At 42.2% G+C, this 23,751-nt stretch overlaps 1 protein-coding gene across 11 annotated transcripts in view; it reads right to left on the bottom strand.

Annotated features, from left to right (window-relative positions):
* The window catches only part of ZNF644 (zinc finger protein 644), an 81,302-nt gene that overhangs the window by 45,280 nt on the left and 12,271 nt on the right, over positions 1–23,751 (bottom strand). The window contains exon 1 of one of the 11 annotated variants that reach the window (XM_055815689.1): positions 6,918–7,066. The exons of 8 other annotated variants lie outside the window; for them this stretch is intronic. The gene's annotated coding sequence lies outside the window, so the exon portion shown is untranslated. Of the gene's footprint in view, positions 1–6,233; positions 6,567–6,617; positions 6,834–6,917; positions 7,067–23,751 lie in introns of those variants that run through there. 2 more of the 11 variants (XM_055815690.1, XM_055815693.1) reach the window with 2 other exon arrangements.

Below are 23,751 nucleotides of genomic sequence, written 5' to 3'. Positions count from 1 at the left end.
AAACCTATTCCTTGACTATACTTAAGCCTATCAGAAAATTGCTGGGAATTTACAGTACTTAGCAGAAAACAACATGGTATTCGTGTCTTTAATTTTTTATGCGGTATATCCAGTCATAAAATACTTCATATTTGTACTGAAGGTAAGAGAAAAAAAAATGAGGGGGAGTTGGGGTGGTTTTTCTGTTGATTTCTGGTTTTGGGATGGGTTTTTTGGGGTTCATTTTTGGTTTTGGTGTTGGTGGTTTTTTTACACTAATAAGACTGCCCTATTAACAACAAAGTGTGAATTCTGAATAGAAAACTATTGGTAACAAAAGGTTACACTTTAATATTTTTGCACTCTTTCAAATAAGCTGTTGATTAACATCATACAGATTTGGTTTTCATTTCTGAATGCTAAAATCTCATTTAAGGTCAGGAAGAAATGCTAATGAATCTACAGTGACAGGAAACATGAAGAACAAGGACAACCTCAAGAATGTAAAAAAGTGCACTTTCTCCTGCTGAAAATAGCATTCCAGAAAATTACTTAAACTGGAAGAGAAGTTAAGGTAACACGGTCTGGTGGAATGAAACTGAAGTTCACAGAGAGGTTACTTGGCATAAAATCACCCTGGGTACTAGTATTAATATTCCTAAGTTGGAAGAAGCAGCACTTCTCTGTGAAGAGACAAAGCCATTTATATAGGAACTTTTCAGGCAAAGTCTGTCCTCTGCTGAAAATACAGTTTCAAATAACATGCCAACTTACAGTAGGAACAGCAACAAACTGAAAAAATGCTCCCCTTCTCTATCCTCCCTATCAATTACCACAGGGGAACACAGAATCTAGTGTCTTTGGTGAAGACATCTAAGAACATCCATAAGAATACACAGTTTCTTTGCAAACAAAATAATCATAAATATAACAAACACTTCAATAACCTACAACCACGGTTTTGGTGGTTTGGAGCCTAATTTTAGGATATAAATTCTATAAAGTTCCTACTTCTGACTCAAAAGATAAATTTGGAAAATTAAGTTAATATTAGAGATAGTTTCTGAAACTCTACTGCCACAAAACTGTTGTATGTGCCTACATCTGAAGATGAAGAAAGATATTGGCAGCAAACATAAATATTAAGGGCTTTTTTGAAAAAGTAGTCAAGAATTGTCTCACATAGTGCTCCTAGGAGAGCCGAGTGGAATCAGAAGCAAAGAGCAGAAATATTCAGAGGACAGCCACTCAAGAAGACAAAACACAAAGTTTAAAAAAAGCAACCTGCCACCCAGAACATGCTATGAAAAGCAGCAAAACAAAACAGAAAACCAAACCAGAAAAAACCCCAACCCCCAACAAACCATAACTGCTACCCATCACCCCACTGACTGCAGCCAGACAAGAAACAGATACCCAACACTTCCTAGCAGCAGCCGCAAGGAGCAGCTTTGGAGTTGTCACACTTTCAAAGCAAACTTAAGTAACAGTTTTCCAAAAGCAGTTCCCTGACTTCCTTTGTATGCTTTTTTTGGAAAGAAATCTTGGGTGCAAAGAGCCACACTGGGAAAGTAGATGGGATAAAGCACAACTCATGCTATAAACACACCAAATTATTATTCTGTGAAGATGCAGGAAAGAGGGATTCATTACTACTTTTCACCATTACAACGATCACATAAGGAATTCCTCATTTCTTTCACTCAAACTAAAAAAGGATGCATCAGGTAAATCCTGTAAATAAGGGTAAATTATACAAGACATATACCTTCCACCTTCTTTTGCTTGTGTTCTATCACTTTGCTGTGGAAAGTATTTTTACAAGGGAGTGCTAACAGTTGGCCTGGAAAACAGGAAAGTTGCAATCATCTCAATCCCCGTCTTCACCTACAATTGGGCAAATCAATAAGGCACCTGTAATTCCTTCCATCCCATTTCCCAAGATGCATTCTTTCCCCCACTCCCGCTGCTCTGTGAAGACTGTAACATTATCAAGTTCTTCATATATAGCAAGCAAAAAATATAATCATTCAAATACTTGCTACAAATGTCCCTTTAAAAAAAACAACTGACTACAACTTCTACTTTTTTTAATTTTCACTCAGAAGAGAGTAAAATTGTACTCCAGTCTCCAAAACTCCAAAGCTGTTGTAAGTATGCTAAGTACTTAACTTGCAATGTTAAGCATACTGAAAATTGTTACTACACACTAACAATAGGCCTGAAGTATTCCAAAGCCCCACAACCTGACCTTTACGCCGATTTAAGCACAAACTCTGCATCCTCTGGATTAAGTTTCAAGAAATACTGAATTACCAAATATCCCATCACATCGTCCTTCAACTAGTCAATTATATGTAAGATTAAGCACTCTGTATCAATCAATAAATGTCAACTAGAGATTTACCACTTCTAATAGCTGGATTTAGTCACATTTGAAACGAGCAGTTCCCAAACCAGAAGTATCACAATTACATCTACTGGAGCGAGAGTTCTCTGTATCACCAAGTTTGCTCAGAAATATTACATCAGTTAATACTTGGTGTAACCAAAACCAAAAAAATGCACACTCACTGTTAAGCCACTGTCTTCCCCCCCTTCAACCTCATTGGCAATATAAGGGCATTGCTGCAACATTTTATCAACATAACAGCTGCTGTGTACAGCTGACCAGTGACAGAAATGCAGCACAACTTGTTATTTTTTAAAAAATTATTTCCTTACTTTTCAATTTAAAAAATCTTGCTCTCCTTTAGCGAAGCAACACCCCTTATGAGTAAATACCATAGAATTTTGGGTAGACTTTGTACCAAGACGAAATACTCATTACATGCCACTGCACCGCATACTAGGTAACATGACTGATACCATGACTATCATGCTTGTTTTTTTGAAAAAACACACATTAGAAGTTTATGCAAACTCATTACATGGTCTTTCTTGACAGACAGCTGTGATTTGAGCATCAAATTACATCTCACAGTATTACTGTAACTGCAGAGATGCATTGTATTTATGTCCATTTTCACGTAGCTGGGGAAGATGGAGTGACCATTTCACACCCTCACCTACCCAACGTGGGCATGACCTTTCTACCATCACCGCTTGTGTGAATGGTTCCTATTAACCGACACAAGTTTTGATTTAAGGGGCACAATGTATACAGGCATGGAAGTGTATGTGCCTTTTTTTTTTTTTTAATTAAGCACAAAAAGGGAATCTTTTCACGATGCTATGAACTACATGTAATCCTTTAACCCAGACAGACAGCCCAGTAGTATCTTTATGTATACAAGCCAGAATGACCGTTAACATTTCCCTTGGGTAACTTAAGCTCTTTTCCCAATAGCTATATGAAGTCTGCACTTACATTAAAAAAAAAAAAGAGTGGCAAGGAAAAATGTTAATTATCAAAAATCAGCTTAGAGTGCTCAAGAAGATAAATGAACACATTTTTAGAAAAGACAAACTTGTTTTGGTTTATTTCATCAGGGATTTCTTTACATTCTGAAGTAGAGTGGACACTTTTCATCTCAAGGAATTGGGCTTCAGAGGCTATGCCAACTTAAAGTGAGTGCAACACTGTTCTGATATAACCTAATTTTATTAGACAATTTTCCTCCCAAACTCTGAATACATAATACAGTATAGTCACAATCCAGGGCAGAGGAAAATAATTCAATTTGGCTTAAAACAACTGCATCATTATAGTGCATTTGGTATTAAAATAATAAAACAAGTATCTTAAGGCAGTCCTCTAATAGCTACATGACTTGAACTTCATTGACAAAAAGTTGCTTGAAAATGTAAAAACATCTGAAAGTGAGTTACCAACTAGCCAAACAAACACAGCCAATCAGCAAGTGCTCAAAGACCTTTAATTCAAACCAACTTCAGGTGAAACTGCACTGCAAGTTTCCATGTTTCTTCCAGTTTGAAGTTCTCAGATCTTTTGCAAGCTGGTAAGAAGTCTCAAAGTGTTTGAAATTAATAACTGTGTACTCGTACCCGTGTGTTTTATTATTACAGAGAACTTTATTCCCTTTTCAGTTCTGTTTTCTCCAGAAGTGACTTCAAAAGGTTTGAATCAAAAAAAACCCCTATACATGCTAGTAAGTTCTGCTAATATCTGCAAGTGTAAGCACAAACTATTCCACAAGAAATTCCACTGACAACCCCTGAATTCAGTGCCCATGTTGAAATTCAGCCTACACTATTATTTTAAAGTGGAAGGCATTGCCACTATTGTTTAACGTCCTGTTTATTCAGTTGCTGATGGTCCTATTTCAATCAATTGTTGCTGTACTAAAGAACCCACACAAGGATGCTCTAAGTGATCAGTACCTTTTCCTCCTACTGGCCAGGTCACCTGTACAGATTTCAAGACAGTAGTATTATCTTTTAACGTTCACTCAATAACTTTCATACACATTTTCCTAGGCATATTCCTTCTAGTGCTACTTGGTATAAACTTGATGCTGGACTTTATGAAACTAAAAAAAAGAAAAAGGTCAAAGTGGTACAGCTTTACTCTGATTTTGTTACAATGATACTTGTCAAGGATTAATTTTTTTTAATATAAAAAATACCATACAGGTTAGAGAAAACAAAAGAATAAAATGTATCTATAAAAACAAAGTTTCTTGGTTGACATTAACAAGAACTTTTTTTTCCTCTGAAAGACTCCAGTTTCTTGGGTAGATTTCTTATGAAAAAAAAAAAATCTAATTTGAATGAATGCTAGATGTCAGAAGAAACAATTCTAAGACACTATTTTGAAGAGTAATTTCAATTCTCGCTGTAATTCTTGTATAACTGCACCACATTCCCCTGCAGTTACATTAGACAGGTCTGCACCATCAGCTTTGAATATAAGTCAGTGTAATAGGATTGTCACACTGCACTGCTCCTCCACACACTCTGCTTGAACTCCTCTCCAATAAGAGAACTGCTGCATTTTCTCTGCATCTAAGTGACCCAGTAAAAGCTTCTCCAGATCCATTTTGCATTGTCTAATCAGCCCATTTATTCTGCCCTCAAATCACCTGCCCTTCACAAGACAGGCAGCAAAGAATTCTATGCAGAAGAATCACATTAAGTTACAAAAACTCTGAAGCACTTCACTCTTAGCTATGAAGAATCTTCTCTTGAGCTATCTGTTTAGTAATTTGAATGAAAAATTATTTTGCAACTTGTATAAAAAAAATAACATATTGCACAAACTTCTCAGTAAAAGGCAGAATGCTATGGTGGAATTCCAGAGATGCTTATCATCCTCTTAAAGAGTGTTCGTCCCATGTGTTAATTCATTGATCTATACAACATGAAATGGCTTCTTACTCTAAAATCTGGTGCACATTCATTCCCCATATGCGTCTGAAAGCTAAGTTCCATGACACAATCTTCATAATTAAATTATGTGCGGGGGGGGGGGGGGGGGGGGGGGGGGGGCCGGGGGCGGCGGGAGGGGGCAGGAATCAGGGTATCACTGCGATTGAGATTTTGCTTAAAGGGCCAGAGTTGTACAACACTGCTGGAAGGAAACCTACTTTGATATACCATGCTTGTTTCTCATTACCACTGTGACTTGTCAGTTTATAGCCCACACGATCCCAACCGAAGTACTTCCGACAGACTAAAGGTTACGTATAAGCCGTAAGAAATTTTTCTAGATTTCAGGTAAATTACATGGCTCGAGATGATGCTCACCTCTGCAACCTGACGGAACACAAACTTTGCCAGAGAAACAGCTACACCCCGGAGCAGCTGGGAGCCCCGACACTCCCATACCCTAACTGCTAACTTTTCCGCCGGCCCCGAGAACCCGGCTGCAGCGGCACGGCCCCGTTACAGGGCACACTGGCCAGCCCCGCGGCGGGCCTGGCTTACACCGTGCGTTTCAGAACCGCCCCGCTTCACGCCGAGCAGGAAGGGAAGGCAGGGGAGGGCGGGGACCGCACGGTGCCCCCTGCCCCAGGACAGCGGCAGGCAGCCTTCCCCGGGCCGACCGCCAGCTGGGGTGGGCAGCATGCGTGGCGACCGCGCTCGGGAGGCAAGCGGCAGCGAAGCGGCGAGAAGCAGCGCGCAGGTCCGCCCAGAAGGGCCCGCCGCGCCGCCCTGACACGCCGGGGCAGGCGGCGGGAGGGGACCGACGCCTGCCGGAGCCCCCCAGGGTGACCCCGGCCACCCCCGAGCGACGGCATCCTTCTGTCCCGGCCCCCAGCCGGCCGCGGCGGCGCCGCGCGGGGCATTACCTGGCTCCCCGCGGCCCCGCGCCGGCCCGGCCCTGGGCGGCTCTCCCCGCGCCCTAGGCCCCGCCGCGGCGGCACCGGGCTGCCCAGCTCCTCCGCGCCTGGCAATGGCGGCGGCCCCGCTCCCCCCTCCCAGCTCCGCGCTCACTGGCTGCGCCGCTTCATGTGACCGAACAAAACCCTCCTCGGCACAGCCCTTTGTGTCCTGCCCGGCCGGGGGCACCGAGGAGGCCGCTCGCCGGCTCGGGGAAGGGGTGAGGGGCGACGGCGGGGACGCATGGAGGCGACAAGGAGGGCCGGGGAGGGGAGGGCCGGGGAGGGGAGCGCCTCGCCCGCCCGCCCTCTCTCTCTCCGCCGCGCCGCCGCCGCCTCGGCCCGGCCACTTACCGCAGCGCGGGCGGCTGCGGCCGAGTCGCGGTGCCGCACCAGGTCGGAGGCGGCCGCCATGTTCCCCGATGCGGCAGGATGGAGGCAGAGCCGCCCTCCCCGCCAACCGCCGCTAGGGCGGCCGGCTCGCCGCGCCCGCCTCAGCCCGCGCCGCCCCCACCCCACGCGGCGCCGCGCGGAGCGGCGCGCGCGCGCCCCCTCCCCTCCCCTCCCGGCTGCCGGCGGGGAGGCGGGGGAGAGCGCGCGGGGGGGGGGGGGGGGGGGGGGGGGCGGAAAAAAAAGGCATAACGGGAAACTCACGGGCTCGCCGGGGTGTGCGTCACGCCGGGGTTACGTCCTGCGCGCAGCGTCGTGACGTCATCGCGCAAGCTTCCCGACCCCCCGGCCACTCCGCGCGCGGCTACACGCGCGCACACACACGCACGCACACAGCCCCCGGCGCACACGCGTCCCGGGGGCGGAACGCGCATGCGCGCGGCCTTCCCGCGCCGCAGCTCCCCACCCCCTCCCGCGGCGCCCGTTCGGCCGGGGGCAGGTGTGTGACAGTCACGGCCGCGCGCGGCAGCCACCGGGCGCCGCGGCCCGCTGCCGGTAGCGCGCTGCGGGTGGGAAGGCGATGCCCCGCCGGCGGACGGGTGGACGGGCCGCTGCCTGACAGACCTGCCCAGACCGTGGGCCGCCCGCGCAGCGGGTGCCCGCCCGGCGCGGACTGCGCTCCTCTCCTCTCCCCTCACCTGCGCCGAGGCGCGCAGCGCGCTGGGCGCGGGGAGGTCGCACCGCGCCAGCTGCCCGGCGGCGCCTTTCCCACAGAAAGTGGAAAAGTAGGTCAAGTGCTGCGGAGCCGTACCGAGGCGCCGTGCCAGCGGGCAAAGCCGGCCTCCGCGACCAGCCGCGGCAGGCGAACGGCGTGAGGGTACCGGAAACCTGAGCGGGGGGCGGCCCGGGGCTGCCGGTCTGCTCGGGGGGCCGGGGGCTGCCAGGCGACGCCGAGAAAGCGGCCGGTGCCATTTTTTGTTCAGATTAATGCTGCTGATGGCAAACCCTGATTCAGAAGGGCAGGGATTCCGGGGAGAATAGTAAATGCGTAAAGTAGAGACTGCTCTGATAAATTAGATTTTTTTCCCTCAGATTTGCTGGGCCCGGAGGATTTCACACTAGAGTGAGAAGTTGATTAAGGCAGCCTTAGAGGTGTGAGCAGTCGTCACTGAGAGCTCAGGAAGACAACTGAGATTTCTGGAGAGAGGAAAAGGAAAAACACAGCACATACAATTCAAAAGGGGGGGAATAGGTAGAGCCAAGAACTGTCAATCATTCCAGCCTCTATTCCCAGAAATGTATTGAAGCAAATAATCGCACGTCTTTTAAGTACATGGTAGTTAATGAAGTGATAAGTTAGAGCCAACACGGATGTGTCAAGAAAATCATATCAAGCCAAACCCATCCCATGCTGTGACTGTAACGGGCCTTGGATGGGAGTAGCAGTAGATCTGTTACAGCTCGACTTAAGTAAGGCTCTTGATGCCATCTCAGAGAACTCTACAATTGTGCAAGCAAAATACTCACCGTAATGAAATGACTCTGCAGTGGTGCAAAACTACATCAGCAATGCTCCACCTGTGACAAACAGCACGATATAGCAAATACGCTTCCTTGGAGGGGGTATGTCCTGAGTTTGGTAAAAAGTCTAATTATGTGAACGACAAGTACAGTGTATGTTGGTTGGATTTGCCAACAATCCCAAACTGGCAGAGCTGGAAGCATGTGGCAGGACAAGAAAATAATTAAAAACGTTCTTGACAAATTGGTTGGAGAAATAGGATGCAATGGAATAAATACAAGTGCTAACTTCAGCATTTAAACAGGAAAATAACAATTGCACAATTTCAGGACTGGAAACAGACAAATAAACATTGGGTCTTCAGAAAAGGGGTTGGGGATCAGAGCAGATCACAGACAATTTCAGACAATGCACTGACAATTTCACACCATTGTGAAAAAAGTACAGAGAAACGTGTAGACAGAACCATCATACCTAAGACATACAAAGAAATTATCATATTTAATACCGGTAAAGCTTTATCTGTAGTACTGTTCAGATTTGGGCTCTGAATTTAAAAAAAAAAATATTTCAAAAAAGTCCAATAGGAGAGAGTACAAGGAGGGGGGGGGGGGGGGCAACATTTTTAATAGACATGACCCTAACTGAAAATAGGAATGCTCGAGATTTTTTAGTCTAGAGAAGAAAAGACCATGGGGACAAAAATACATTTTTCACAAAATCCATTGCAGACAGGGCAAAATTTAACAATTTCAAACTGCACTGAAAGAATTTTAGGTTGGACATCAGTAAACATTTTACTATGGTATGGGTGAAAAAACCTGGCATCTATTCTCTAGAGGATTCTGGAAACATCATTAATATTTTCTTAAGACTAAGTTAAATATCCATAAGAAAAGATTAGAAGCATTTGACTCTGCTGTGAAGTAATGGAGCAGTCATTGTTTTCAGCATAATTTTCTATAACTTCAGTTACTATCCAGGTTTCTGTTCTGAACCTGTATTTTCTGATAGAAATGAATCCCTGAGACATTTAAACATTTAATGTGTTGGTGTGATCTTATGCACAGGTGTAGATATCCCCTTTGGGAGTCTTTGTCAGGTACATTCTGTAGAGCTGTGCAGCAACATATGTCACATGCTCAGCTAATGTGCTGATTTATAAACTTTATATTATAATCACTATACATTCTATATTTAAACATAATATGTTTGTTAGTGCTCATGCAACTAGTGTAAATCAAGGTTTTTGCTTTTACTTGGTTTTTTTCATGGTACCAGACATTAATTTTTCACAGAATACATTAAATTTTGGGGTTTCTCTGGAGCTTGCTGGTTAGCAGAAGGCAGTGTGAATGGTTTATGTTATGGGACTTAGACCCACCAAACTCATCTCATTAGAGATGACTAAAAGGCCATTAAATAGGCCAATTTTTAATCTCCACTCAGTTAGACTGAATTCAAACTGATAGCCCACAGGCAAAAGGCTATGAATTTCATTAATAGTACCCTAAAGCACTCAGTCCCCTAATGAGTGATAATGTTATTCTTCTGAGAATTAAGCTTGTTTTCTGAAAAGACACATTTATAAAATCAAGTTCTGACATTCTGGAGCATGTATGGACAGTTTTCCACTGCTCTGAAACACAAGAAAAAAATAATCCACAGATTTCTTCCAAGATTTTTGCTCATATGTGCTCTATACTAACCAAAATACAAACAATAAAAACACAAAAAAGCAAATATTAGTACTATCCCTATGCTTCATATGCTATCATATATTTTTATAGTACCAAATAATTTTAAGGTCATCACACCTACTTACACATATTTTGTCCCCTAGCACATCACTTTTAAGTAACCGCAATTCCTCCTTCAATTCATAGTTTAAGGAAAACACCAAATTTTATACAAGCATTAACTTATAGAAGAAGATGCAGTGTTTTATTATATTTCACATCTATTTGTGAAAAAATAAAATGGTTAGCATAAGGAAATCTCAACTTTAGTTCTAATGCTGCCACATCTCACAATTTTATTATGGTATCTAGCACTATGGTATAAAGGTATCTAGCACTTTGTTTAATCCCTTGACTTACTACTTGGGCTAAAAGGCCCAATTTCATGGGCAGTAGTAGACTCTAAAAAATGCTTATGATTCACACAATCTGTGGATCCAAAGAAAAATTGACATTTGGCGTGAATTCATGGAGCACATAACTGCAACATTTCATCAAAATGGCAATGTGGGAAAAGATTATGTCCAGTAGTGTCAGAACTCGTTTTGATTTATAATTCTACTAGCTTTGCAGTTATAATATGTGAAAAGTAGTATGATCTTAAAGGTTGGACATTGGATTAAGAAGACTTGAGAAATATACACAAAATGATGCAAAATTGGGATTGCGTGTGTGCACAAAATAGAAATTTTAGGACCAGCCCCCAAATGAGGCACTCCAAGGTCAGTGAAAGAACGTGTGCAGACAGTAAAGGACTATACAATACAATTCTTGAAAATTAAGCCAGATACTGCACAGCTGGCTTTTTGTTTCCAGGAATTCTGGCTGTGTCCTGTATTATTTCTCCACCAATGCAGACAAGGCCTAAAAATGGTTAAAAGAGCATTTGAAAAAACTCTTGAGAGCAGGTTACTACCTAATTCCTCCTGGTCTTCAACATGGTTATAGAAAGCTTAAACCAAGACAGGCTCTTTCATGTTACCAGCAAAGTATGATTAACTGAAACCAATTTAGAAACTGTTTCTTCGTATAAACATTTTAGTAGCTGAAGCTGCAGAGGGAGAGTTGGAGCAGGTCTAAGCTGAAGCATTTTGAATGAAAGAAGACTGCAAATGCCTCCTTGTAACACACACAGCAAAATCCCAAATGCCTGGAGGGAAAAACTTTTTAATGATAATTTCTTACATTTATATAGCACCTTTTATTCCCTAGGACCCCAAGCACTTCATTAACTCTATGCAAAAAGCTTCACCATGGAAATATAGCCACTATATGCATCATTCTTTGAAAATTTCATTTTCAGTTGACACATTTCTTTCAATAACAAAATATTCTGCTTATCCTGTATATAGCCACCAAAACAACAACAGATAAAAGATTAAATTATATAGTTTTGAGTTGTAGAACAATTTAAGCCTGTATGATTTTCAAAATAGTAATGCACTCATGTAATAGATACATTGCATTCATCCCATCCATTTCCCCTCTCCATTTACTACTTTGATCTCATCTTTATACTGTAGCCTTTGGTAGAAAATTTTGTCTTTCATAACATTTTCAAAATTGAAATGATCCTTGATGTCTGAATTACAGACAAAAGTGGGGTTTATAGGAAAAAGTAGCATCTTTCATTAAATCCACTACTATAAACTGAAAAAGTAGAGAAGTTTTTGAGTACCCAAGACATAATGCTTTTTTTCCAGCAAAGATGGTCGTTTTAATAAAATATCCTACCTTTACCTATAAAGTTTGTCTTGTCTTTGACCTCAGGCCCTTATAACTACAAAAACAAGGCCCCAGAAACATGATGTGAAAGATATTTGTGTGTTATTGCTCAATTTGCCACAGAGTTTTGCTTTTCATCCTACGGAGAAGTTTCTGGTTTCTTGGCCTTCCTTACAAAAATACAGTACTCATTTCACCAATATCAACAAATTTAGGAACTCAATGTACTGGTTGTTTCAACAAACAGTAATTAACATGATTTCCATTGGAGTTTTAGAAGAACTAATAAAAATGAATTGGAGCAATTTGATTTATTTCAGCATTGTAAAAATTGAAAGAGGAAAAATGACTTCTTAACTTTTTGTTGTTTGAGCTGTTGATTCATGTTTTGTTGGCTTGCTTGTTTCACAGGCTCTTTTGAAATACAGTTGTCAACGTTAATTAAAGAGGATTGTCTGGTCTCATCTATTTTTCAGACAGAAAAAAAAAATTTAATATAAATTTAGTCTCTGCTATAAATCAAGATATTCTAGCCATATTTGTCATTATCCATTAAACTTTTAGAATTGCCAGTAAAACAAGAAAAAGGCAGTAAGAATGTATAGCTAAAATTAAAGCCAGTAGCCATTAAAACCTATGGCTCTCTTAACAGTGAAATAAAATACTTTGCAATGGAAGGACATTTAGAAACTCTACCTAGGGGAACAGTACTGCCTGCCACTGTGAAATGACTTTAGAACCGTTGTACTGTTACAAGAGTTTTAAATCTCCCAGCTAGGAAAAGATTTCTCACATTACATAATAAAGACAACTGGCACGCTGTTTCCCATTGCTAGGCTTCTGTCCATAGGCACCAGTACGAAATACTGGGTCTGTTGCGTCGACCTGCCCCCTTGGCTAGGCCTGTGCTAGCAATTACAAAACAGCTTTTGTCAGGAGAGCAGCTCCATACCCAGCCTCCCACAGTTGTCTCCTGTTTTCAGTCTCACCACTAAGGAGTGTTATTGTCATCTGCCATTGATCAGAGGAGCAGGTGCTGGGGCAGCACTGTCTTCTGCTCCTCAGGTACCACCATAATAAGCATTATCAATCAACAAATCCTTGATTTATTATCAGTAGAAATTAATTAACCTTGGTCTTGATGCTTATTTTCTTTTTCTTGTTATTCTAATTCATCCCACATTAAAAAATGGTAGTTAAGCCTACATCTTTGTCCCCTTCAGAAGGCTCTGACATCTGTCTTCTCATGCCCGAGTTACTGAGCTCAAGTCTTGCAGAATTCGAAGATCACAAGAAAGCAGATTAGTGCAGGAAAATACCACCATATATTATAGCACTGACCCTCTTAAAAACAATGTACTGCCTTGGAGGGTTGCCATTTGCATCACGCACAGGAAGTATTAATATATGAAAATATGCTATCAGCAACAAAACCATAACAGATTTCTTCCTGAGTCTGTTGATGAATTATAATTCAGTGGGAGAGGAAGAAAGCTGTGGCAATAAACTGGCCTTCAGCAGATGATAGAAAGGACCTAGCTATAATAGGTATAAATTTTCATAGCTCTGCTTAACTGCAGTCCAATGATTCGGTTCACATTACAGTGCCAAAATGACACACAGAGAGAAGACAGAGACAGTAATTTCAACTTCTCTGTTTCAGGTGTCACACTTGCAAGCTTAATGTATCCCTGTAGAGCACAGGGCATAAAAAGGGTCCAGCTGCTACCTCTACTGACCACATGCCTGACCTTCGCCATGGCTGTCCTACACCGGCAAAGTTAGTAAGGAGAACGAAATTGCACTAGACCCTGCTGAGTGCCATGTTCAGGTCTCCCAGTCGTGTCACACCCCACTTCTCCCTACACCCACTAGTGTTAGGGTCACACCCATGTCTACAGCATGTATTAGACCTGAGGAATGTTAATGTGGGGAATTAGTAACAGTAATTCTTTCAGGCACACTCCATCTCCAAATCTGTGACTTCTACATGTCACAGTGAGGGACACAGGTAGCACAACATAAGGAAAGTCACCTCCCTCAACTGAACACCATTTCAGCACCCTCACAGAAAAGAAAGGAAAAGGTTTTGCCAGCCAACGCCCACCATTTCTGTACTTCAGAGCCATCTGGCTAGATGGAAGTCAGGACAAGGGTCCAAGTGAAGACATCTTCCACAAAAACCTTTGCCTTTAGAAGCAGGTGCCATTTTTAACAGCACTTGAAAAATGAACAGCATCTCTTCAGTTGTCAACATCGTTGCCAGTGTATTAGTGTAAATACATACCAGGCAGGATTTCAAACCACCTTCTTTTCCCCACAACTTCCTACTGTTCTGCCTGGTCGGCAATTGCTACGTCAGATTTCTTTCATTAAGTTGGATGGACATACACCCTCTTGTCCTTATGCATGAAAGAAACAATTAAGTAAATCTTTATTATTGTTTGTTTGTAAAGCACCAGAGGTTTGTGTATGGGAAGACATAATAATCATATTTAAGGGAGAAGTAAAGAAAGCTAAAAACCACTTTATTACTATTAATGTAGAAGTACTGAGGAGCTTATTTTGTGTTTAATTAAGATCACAGCAGCAGAAAGTCTGATATGCCATACCTTCTGTTTGTTTCTTAATTGTAAGGAGTTTGGTTTTGATCAAGACAATTAATTATGAATATGGCTCAGTTTTCCAACATCAGAGATAAAGCTTAAAAAAACTACAAAAGCTTTTTTAGAGTATATTGTACTGTATAGATAAGTATATATCTTCAGGGCATGAAAACTGACATCTTTGTAATTGAATCCTGGAAAGGGGGACACACACACAACCATATAAAACTGTGACAGTTTTACACAGTCTTAGAGTTAATATGCAATTTTGAAAAATTATTCGATCCTGTGGTTGCACAGAGTCAGTATATGGCATGGTAATCTGACAAAAATGAAAAGACCAATTTACAACCTAGGGTCATTACAATGCGAGTTTTGTTACGCAGTAAGTTTCTTCTTTCCAACCTCCCTGCCGGACCCTGTCTATGCCAACAGGGGAGAAGCATCTAGCTCCTCAGCTTGGCCACATCCATTAGCACTCTATCTGCCAAAAAGTATCTTCAGTTCAATGATCAAAGCTGTATTAAAATTTTTGCTTCTCTCTTGTTCAGCCAGCATTTCCAGATCACACCCCACCTAAACTCTCATATGAATTATTTTGAACAGCAGTTCCGTTGCCATTATCCCATACAGGAAATAGTGTCTTAGGTTTGGGATCTGCAGGCAGATCTTGTATTATAATACTACTGTTTTTAGTGTGAAGCTCATAGGAACATATAATGTCTTATTGTAAGCCGAGTGAAATAGCAGCAAAAACTTTCAGCCAGCCAGGCTCAAAGACAAAAAATTCTAGCACTAATTTTCCTAGTATTTAAAATAACTGTAAAATAGTTTTTTCAGTATCCTGAAATGCAAGCTGGGTAGAAGTTTCTCAGACAAAAGAAAGAATGAAGAAACTTAGAACAGTCATGTTCACTTTTAAAATTTGTCCCAGTTTCACAGCCCTTGGCTCTGGTTTCCAACAATGTGTTCATAGGTCATTGTGTGGAAATGGACTCAGGCAAGGCTTTGAAAGTGTATTTTTAGTTAGGCCATGCAGATAATTCATAGAGTAAAAATAAGGTATCAGTAAAAGCAGGAATAGTCAGCAGAGTAGTTTCACTTTGGGAATTTCAGCAAAAGAAGCTATGTCTGAACACTCTCAGGAAGCACTCAAATCTATCTACTAGTGTATCAGATGTGTCTCTCCAATTCCATCCCGAGCTTATTAAAATTCTTTTTTAAGAAGTTATGTGTAAATTGTCATTCCAGTATACTTCTGGCTTTGAGTTACCATGTTTATATTCTGCTTTAAAACAGCTGAACAGTTTTTACTCACTCTGCGTAAGAGAATCCTGATTTTGAATCTTAACAGGAGCCAGATAAAGGTGGTTTAATATTTCACTTAGATGTCTTAATCAGCAAGTCATTTAACCCAATCTATGCAAGACTGAGAGTATTTTTTAAAGTATCCCATTTATGAATAAGCAATAACCACTTTTTTGTCACATTTTATCAATTATGCTTTCTTGGCAAAAAAAAAAAAAGAGGAGCATATCATCACATTTGTGATTGCACAGCTTTTCACAATGACTGTTAAAATGGCACGTGCTGGGGAAACCAGTGCTTATTAGGATTAATTTAAGACAATGGGTATTCACTAAGCATGAATTGTATATGATCACTTCCATCATTGATGCATTATAGTTTATCTCATCCTTTAAAAAAAGATTATTATATATTTTGAGTACTTTCTTTTCTTGACAGAGCTGACAGAACTTAAATCCCAGGCCAAGGAAGGACAGCAGTAGCTCAAGGCATGCAGCACGCCTGTGCTGCAGCAGGACAGGGCAGCAGGCATTTCAGGCCAGCAAGGGCTATGAGGAACAGTGACAGCCCGTCCTTTCAGGAGTTTCAAGTAGTAGGCTGTGGAAAATTAATGATGCCTGACTGTCAAAGCTTGTGTTGATCAAACAGCTCTCCAGCACACTGAGAGTAGAGAGGCTGAAAAGACCATCTGAGAGGACATACTGCTTTTGCTGTGCAGGACCCACCAACAGGAGATCACAGTGCTTCATAGTTGTTCAGGGAGCTGATACCTGGTGTTAGGAAGAAGGCAGGGCTGGAAATGATAGTGAACATTCAGGACACAAAGCCATCATTTCTAACCCCAGGCTTATGTTAACCTTGGCCCTTTAACATTCCTCCTGCTGAAAAGGGTCACTGTAAAGTACAGCTTGGGGGGGAACAGCTAGTGGAAGAGCCCTTGAATGCAGAGATGCTGGGAATCCAGATAGCTGCACAGGGGCTGCCCCTACATGCTGCATGGCACAGCAAACAAGGCACATCTATCCCACAACATCAGCAGGATACCATGTGAGGCCTTTCTAGCACTCACGTGACATCAGGACATTCATACCACATACAACCTGCAACCTGCACACCCCTACCTTTATATAAAAAGCCTCACCGATCACCACCCTTCTGATGCTGCTGCAGCAAACCTGTTGATCCCTTTCCTGGGACAGCTAGCACCTCTGCGGTCTCTCAGTCCATTCTGAGATGGTCCACTGAGGCCTTCACTTCAGAAACAGACTCTGTAGTGCTCTCCTTTGGCTTTACAGACAGTATGGAGAAACCGGTCACTCTTCCTTCTGGGAAGGAAGGTGGCTGATCCTTCTCTGGGTTAACAGAAGCAAGAAAGGCTTGGCTTGTAACTGTGGCCTCCCAAGGATCCTTCCAAGGAGGAAGACTGTGAGAAGGCCAAAGTGTTTGCAGATGGCAACCCAGGGCCAGGTGGAGAGGACTGGGCTGGTGAGGCAATCAGGGCACTGTAAACCAGAGGGCCGCATAGCCAGATGGTGCTGAACAGGTCTGGGCAGGTATGGCATGTGTACAGGTGCAGAGCTGTAGTGTAAAGGCCAAGCCATATGGCTCTGTTGGACAGGTGGAGGGGTGCTTCAGGGAAAGGCACTGAGGAGTGGGGATGATCCAGACTGTATGTGTGTGTGGGGGGGAAACAGAGAAGGTTTCTGAGGGATTTCCCCACAACACGCTAGCTGGAGCACTCCCAGGGAGCCCCAGAGGATACACGATGTTCAGGCAATAGAGTCTTAACAGTAGCACAGGAGCACTTCTATTGGACAGAAGAACAAAGCTAGCTGTCCTCCCTACATTTGGCAGTTCTTTTATTTTGAGTGGGATGAGGATATTTTACTTGCAGGGAGGCTGACTGAACAAATCCTGTTTCCCAGTAGGCGCAGGAAAATTAAATGGCTTGGGGAATTCCCCAGTGCTTATTTGGAAATGCCATGTGAGTGCTTACCTGTGCACCTAAAAGGAAAAATAACCTAATACAGAATGTAGTATGTATCAATGTCAACTGCAATGCATCCTAACTATGGGATCCTTTCTCCCAAAGGTTATATGATTTTCAAAAATATGCCTTTGAGGCAGGGAGTGAAAAAATCTTAAGTCCTGTGTTTCATTTAATTTAGAAATTACAATTTTTTTTTTTTACACTGGGCTGAATTTTAAAAGAGACTATGGAAATAGAAACTGTCATGAAAGAGCTTGTAGAAGAGTCATAAATGTCTCCTTTTTATTTTATTTCAATGAAACTACCAGTGTAAGAGGGCTAGCTTGGTCTAGATTTGATCATTCTCTTCTAAAGCCTGGGAGTCTTGCAGGAGAGCCTGTGCTTTACATTCTGCTTTATTGGAATATTATTTCGATTTTTATTTTACTACTATCTAAAAGCACGCACTAGAAGTTCCTGCAGCTGTTTGGTCACATAGTAAGAGACAGACTCTAATTTCTCTTGCATGGCACTCAGCATGATGTATCAGAAAAAAGGCCCCAAACCTGCTCCTGCATTCTAATAAGTGTGCGTCACTTTGCAGGAGATCAGAATCCTGTCCAAATTCTGCAAAGTGTAATAGAACAATGGTTGCCAAATGACAAAATCTATCAGAAGAAACAGAGTAAAAAAAGCACATCTTTGTTTCTGATCTTCACAGCTTCAGTACTGGCAAAATAAATGTCAAGGTTTCCAAAATAAAGCCAGTTAACCACTGTAACTGCTATCAAATATAAACAAGGACATAAAAATAGAGATGTTGGAAGCCAGGATATGAACATTTGAAACAGTAGCTATGTATACAATTACAGTTTTGTTAACATCGTCTGCTCCTGGCGCTGTGCAGCTCCACTGGTTGTGGCTGTGCTAGGAACAGAGGCGTAGACCTCTGTGGCCTATAGCATCTAACCAGCAATGGGAAAACCCAGAAGCAGAACAGTTGTGCAGTCATGCTGTGGTGTGGAGGGAGGAGAAAAGGGACTGCAGAGAGGTGCAGCTTGGCAGCTTGTTCCCCATTACTGTCATGCAGGACGCACATTACACAAGGAAGCAGCAAGAATACCTTCACTGTCCTTCTTCTCAACAACTCTCCTCATCTTAGTAAAGGCAAGCAAGCTAAATTCATGACAGCAGCTAGTTGTTTTAAAGGCTCTGCTGCTGTGGCAGTAAGACAACATGCACTGGCATCCTAAACCAGGTAAAATCACTTGGAAAATAATATAAAAGTGAGAACTTAATGGACATTAGGCAGTGTGTTAAAAATATCATTTTTCTTGCATAGACACAGCTGTTGAATAAATGCACTGCTCAGCATTGATCATCCATACGACATGGTAAATTAAGATGGCATATTCCTAAGTAAGAATTATGGTCCTGTCTGTACACAAAACCTGCATCCATTTAATTTAATCAGTAAAGAAATGGATGCGGCACAGCCAACGTGCAGACAAAATGCAGGGGGTAAAACGACATTATGTGCACCTATCTAAGACATAATTTTAGCAGTCTTGTTTTCTGCAGGTACAATGCTGGCATTTTTTGTCTAAGCACAACATAGAATGATCAAGATTCTGGATGTGAGGAACAGGACTGTGATCCACGACCTGCTGGTGTTCATGCCGATCTTTTGAGGAACTGCTGAAAGAAGCCAAATAGGATTGTTATCTGCAGAATTACACTGAACTGCTATCCAAGACATGGCCATTATTGGACTACTCCTGGTGCTTCAGTTATACCAAAGAAATATACTAAAATAATTAATTGATGTCATTAAACTACTGTGGTGTTGAACATATATTGCACTTGTACATAATGAATGTTGACAATTAATTATTTCAGGTTTTATGACAATACCTCTGTGATAAATATTTCTACAAATCCTGTAAGTCAGATATAGGAAGGAGAAGCCTGCACACTATAAACTGCCACAAAACTGAAGACTTGTCAAAACAAAATGAGCTATAAAAACAATAATATTCAGGCAATGTCACTCTCATTAAACACCTAATGATGCCACGGGCATATTAGTAGGGAATGCTCATGAGGAATTAGTAGAAAATAAATAAATAAAAACCCTGCCCCTAAAACCGCTTGCCAAGCTGTTCGTACATTCTGCCGCAGGCAGTTTCTTGAAAAAGATGGAGACGTGAATGGAGAGAGTCAGTGACTATTAGATGCCGATGATGGTAAGGACAAGCAAAAGAACTGGTGCTAAAGATTAAGGGCTGCATTTTGCTTTCAGTTATGTCTCGCCTGTCTCAACATTTCATAGTATTTAAATTAATCTGTTACATAAGGCATTTTTCCTGTCTACGTCGCTCAGCAGCCATATTCTCCTTTCTGGTATGGATTGTCTTGGGAAACTTGCCAAGCTGTGACAGAGCAGTGCATAAAAGGAAATCATGCTCATAAGCTGGGGGTGGGGAGAGCTGCAGGTGAACAGATTCAGTGCAGCAACATGTATACCGTCTCCTGTCTCAAAAACTCAGGGTTTAAATGAAATGGGAGCCACAACACTTCTTTAAAAAAGTGTATAGGGCCGCCAGAGACCCCAGACTATCCCACTCATTTGCTCCAGGGAGGGTGTGAGCACAATGCAATAGAATTGCTCAACACTGCACTGGCTGCTGCTTTAGCAGATTGGAAGAACAAACAACTATTTCCTCTTAAGATGCTAGAAAACCCCCATCCAGTTGTGGAGCCCATTCCTGCCAGATGCTGAACACCACCTTTACATTTACGAAGGATCTGGACCTTTTAATTAAAGACAGAGGGGAACAAGGGTGGACTCAGCCTCTTGTAGGAGTAAGCTATTACCTGCCTGCCAGGACCTGCCCAAAAGGTCTGGCATTTCCTATAGAACTCAGGGAAAGCACTCGCTAATATTATTTTATTTATTAATAGCCAAGCTCTTAGGTAGTTATTGGCTTTTCATCTCTAGACCTCAAAGTGCTTTACAAAGGAGATCATTATCAACAAAGGAACACAGACATCTACATTTGGGCTTTGGCATGTAAAGAGCATCTCAGTTCACCTGTAAAGTAGATTTGCCAGTTGAGCTTTACTCTGGCCACTTGCTCTGGAAACAATCTCCAAATCTTAAATGACTGGGGCACAGGGAGGGAGTTTCAGCTGAAGTTCAGTAACACAAACTTCTACAGGGGATTAGGCAATCCTGCACAATGCTGTGCCTGGCTGGAAGATGTGGAGGTCAAGGAGAGTCTCAGCTTGAAGTCTACCACGACGACACTGGAACAACCTCCAGACATCTCCAAATCAGACCAGGATTCATTACTACAAGGTACTTCTGTGGATTACAGCACTGAGGACTTTTAATTGCTCTGTTCCTGAGGACAAGATTTACTGTCCTTTCACCATCTTCAGTTGTTATAGTAAAAGACAGGTGAAGAAATGTGCTTGGGCTGATAAATTTTTTGGCAGTTTTGCACTGCACACACACTAGGATTTTTCATCTTAATGACCTGCAGCTGAAACAGATGTTTTGCTTTAGTGTTTTAAAGCACTTCACAAAACTTAACACTAATTTATTCTTTCACAGTGCGGGGGAAAAAAAATGTTTGATACCGTTATTCACATGTGTGAGAACAATGTGAAAAATGAAAACAGATGTTTCTCATTTAAGCATGAATAAGGAGGAGTGAATGAAAAAAGATGATGTAGTAGTAGTGATTAAGAGAAATATGATGGCTTGGTTAAGTTAAGACAATTTCTTATGGATCTCCAGTCAGTCCTGAAGATCTTTCTAACAACTTGGTCCCTGATTCAGCAAGCACGTGGAAGTGCTTAACTCCAGCTGTGGAGGCTGTCTCACATGCTTCGTTTATAATATTTTTAAAAGCTGTATAGCCAAATGAATGCTTTACAGTTCAGAGTTGAGGGGTCAATGGCATTGTTCCTGTAGACAGTAAAGCACTGACTGTTTTTACAAACTACAAACATCTAAATATGAATAGAAATAAAGTCAAACTGAAAATACATTGTTTGCTGAAACACTAAGAAGTGCTTTGATTTTACTGCAGCACAGACAGAGCATTGTGAGACCCAGAAGAAGCAACCAGGGACCTATTACATGCTCCCTGCTGAGAGCCCCAGCTTCCCCTGAGGGGTGAGACACCTGGCAGGAGGGACCTGCTCAGCTTTGGCAACCACCTCTTCACCTCTCCCTGTCCTGGCAGAAGGAAAACTCCAACTTCAGCTGCAGGGCCTTTCCCAGTAAAACTCTTTTGGAAATCTCCAATGAAGTGGCTTTCACCGAGGGAAAGACAACCTTTTACCAATCTACCACCAAGAACAAAATTACTTGCTAGGGGGTGAACTGAACCTGGGGAAGGGGGTACATGTAATGTGCCCTGATTTTTCTGTGTCTGGTGGGACTTAAGTGCAGTCCAAAGAACACATCTTTCATTGTTGTTACTACTTTTTGTCTTAAGTCTGCCTTGGAAGGTGAAGGATCCAAGCAGGCCAGTGCAGTATCATCAGGCTCAGACAAAATTGTTCCCCTTTGTCCTTCCCTGGCTCCCTCCCTGCCTCCCTCCAGAGTAAAGCCTAGGCCAGGAGACATGTCCCTTTGCCAGGGCTGCCCTCCCACCCCCGACAGCTTCCAAAGGCCTCCAAGGTGCCCTAGGGCTTGCCTCTGTGGAAGGCAGGACAGCCCTACCCATGAGAGAGGTGCAGAGATTTTTGCCACCACAGGAGAATCCTCCTGGGAATTCCATGTCACCGAGTGCCTGCTCAGACAGTTTTCACTCTGTAACCTCTGAGAAAATGATGCTTTCTCCAGCCTCACTAAATTATTTTTGGTCCACCCACACCAGCACATTCTGACCCTTCCACGACAACCTAGCCCCAACTGGCAGATGGGTACCTACTCCTGATGTTCCCAACAAGGAAGAAAGAGAAAAGAATGCTCAGATTCCCCATGGATTTCAGCACTGTTAAAATAAAAATTAAATCCCTTTGTTTCCAGACTGTAATAATCTACTAGGAACCACTGGGCAGAAATATAGAACAGTATAAAATTCCTTTTACAGAGGAATTCTTAGAAGAAAAAAAAAAGATGACTAAGCTTCAACTCCTCTTCTTTAAGGACAATACTTCAGTTCTAGAAACTGTCACTTTCCACTCAGCATTTTTAATACGAAAACAATGCTTCTGAAATTGTCACCGATTTCAGCATAGTTGCTGAGAAAGATTTGGCCCTGTATGCAGTCCACAGACTGTGCATGCAGAACTAATAATCTCGTTAACATTACTATATGCAAATGCTCCCAGGATGCAAAGAAATATTTGTATTTCAGATTAATATTTTATGGGAATTTTGTGTGTACATGATAAATGAATAAATGGAGGGACACAAGGGGGCATGCAGAACATGTGCATCATGTGTGAGAACTGCATTAATTCTTAAATGTTTCCAATGGCCAAAAGATGGTTAAGGAACAAAAAGATTTATTATTGTAATTACATAGAAGGAGAGAGTAAGAGAAGAAAAATGAGAGATCAAGTGAGCTGTTTCATGTTACAGTTTCTCCAGCTGCAGAGCTGGCTTGAGAGGTTCCCCAGACCCTCCTGCTCCCATCCTTTCCATCCTATGCACCCTCCCCTGGCTGCAGATTACCATCCCTTTAATTCTGCCAATTCAACCATTTTTATGTTCAAGCTTTAAACCAGCTCTGAATTACAACATGGAATCACACCCTTAGTCTACGTGGTCTCTCATTCATTTTCAGCTGCTATATAATGAGGGGCAATACCATACAAAATCTCAGAATTAATACAGTGCTATGGATATGAAAAAAGAGGCACGTCAGGGAGACTAAGAACAGGTCTCAGAATCTGAGGGTTAAAAAGGAGTTATTTGGAGAGAACCATCACTGGTTCCCCATTGTTTCAGCTTCTGGGTCACCCCCTTCCCCACCTCTCCAGCTGTCCTTATTTAACCAAAGTTTTATTGCTACTCTGGAATGGCATGAAGCTCTCTCATGCTTTAACTATAAGAAATGTAATATTGTATTTGTCCAAAAACCTACATGAGTAAAAGAAGATCCCTGAGGGGATATTATTAACTGCCTGCTACTTATCATTGATGGTTATTCTCTGAGACAACTCTCCTGTTTAATCTTTATGCTCTCGACAATTACCCTTCTCT

The sequence above is a fragment of the Falco peregrinus genome, chromosome 10, assembly GCF_023634155.1.
Source record: "Falco peregrinus isolate bFalPer1 chromosome 10, bFalPer1.pri, whole genome shotgun sequence".
NCBI lineage: Eukaryota > Metazoa > Chordata > Aves > Falconiformes > Falconidae > Falco > Falco peregrinus.
This window is presented reverse-complemented; position numbering and strand designations above follow the sequence as displayed.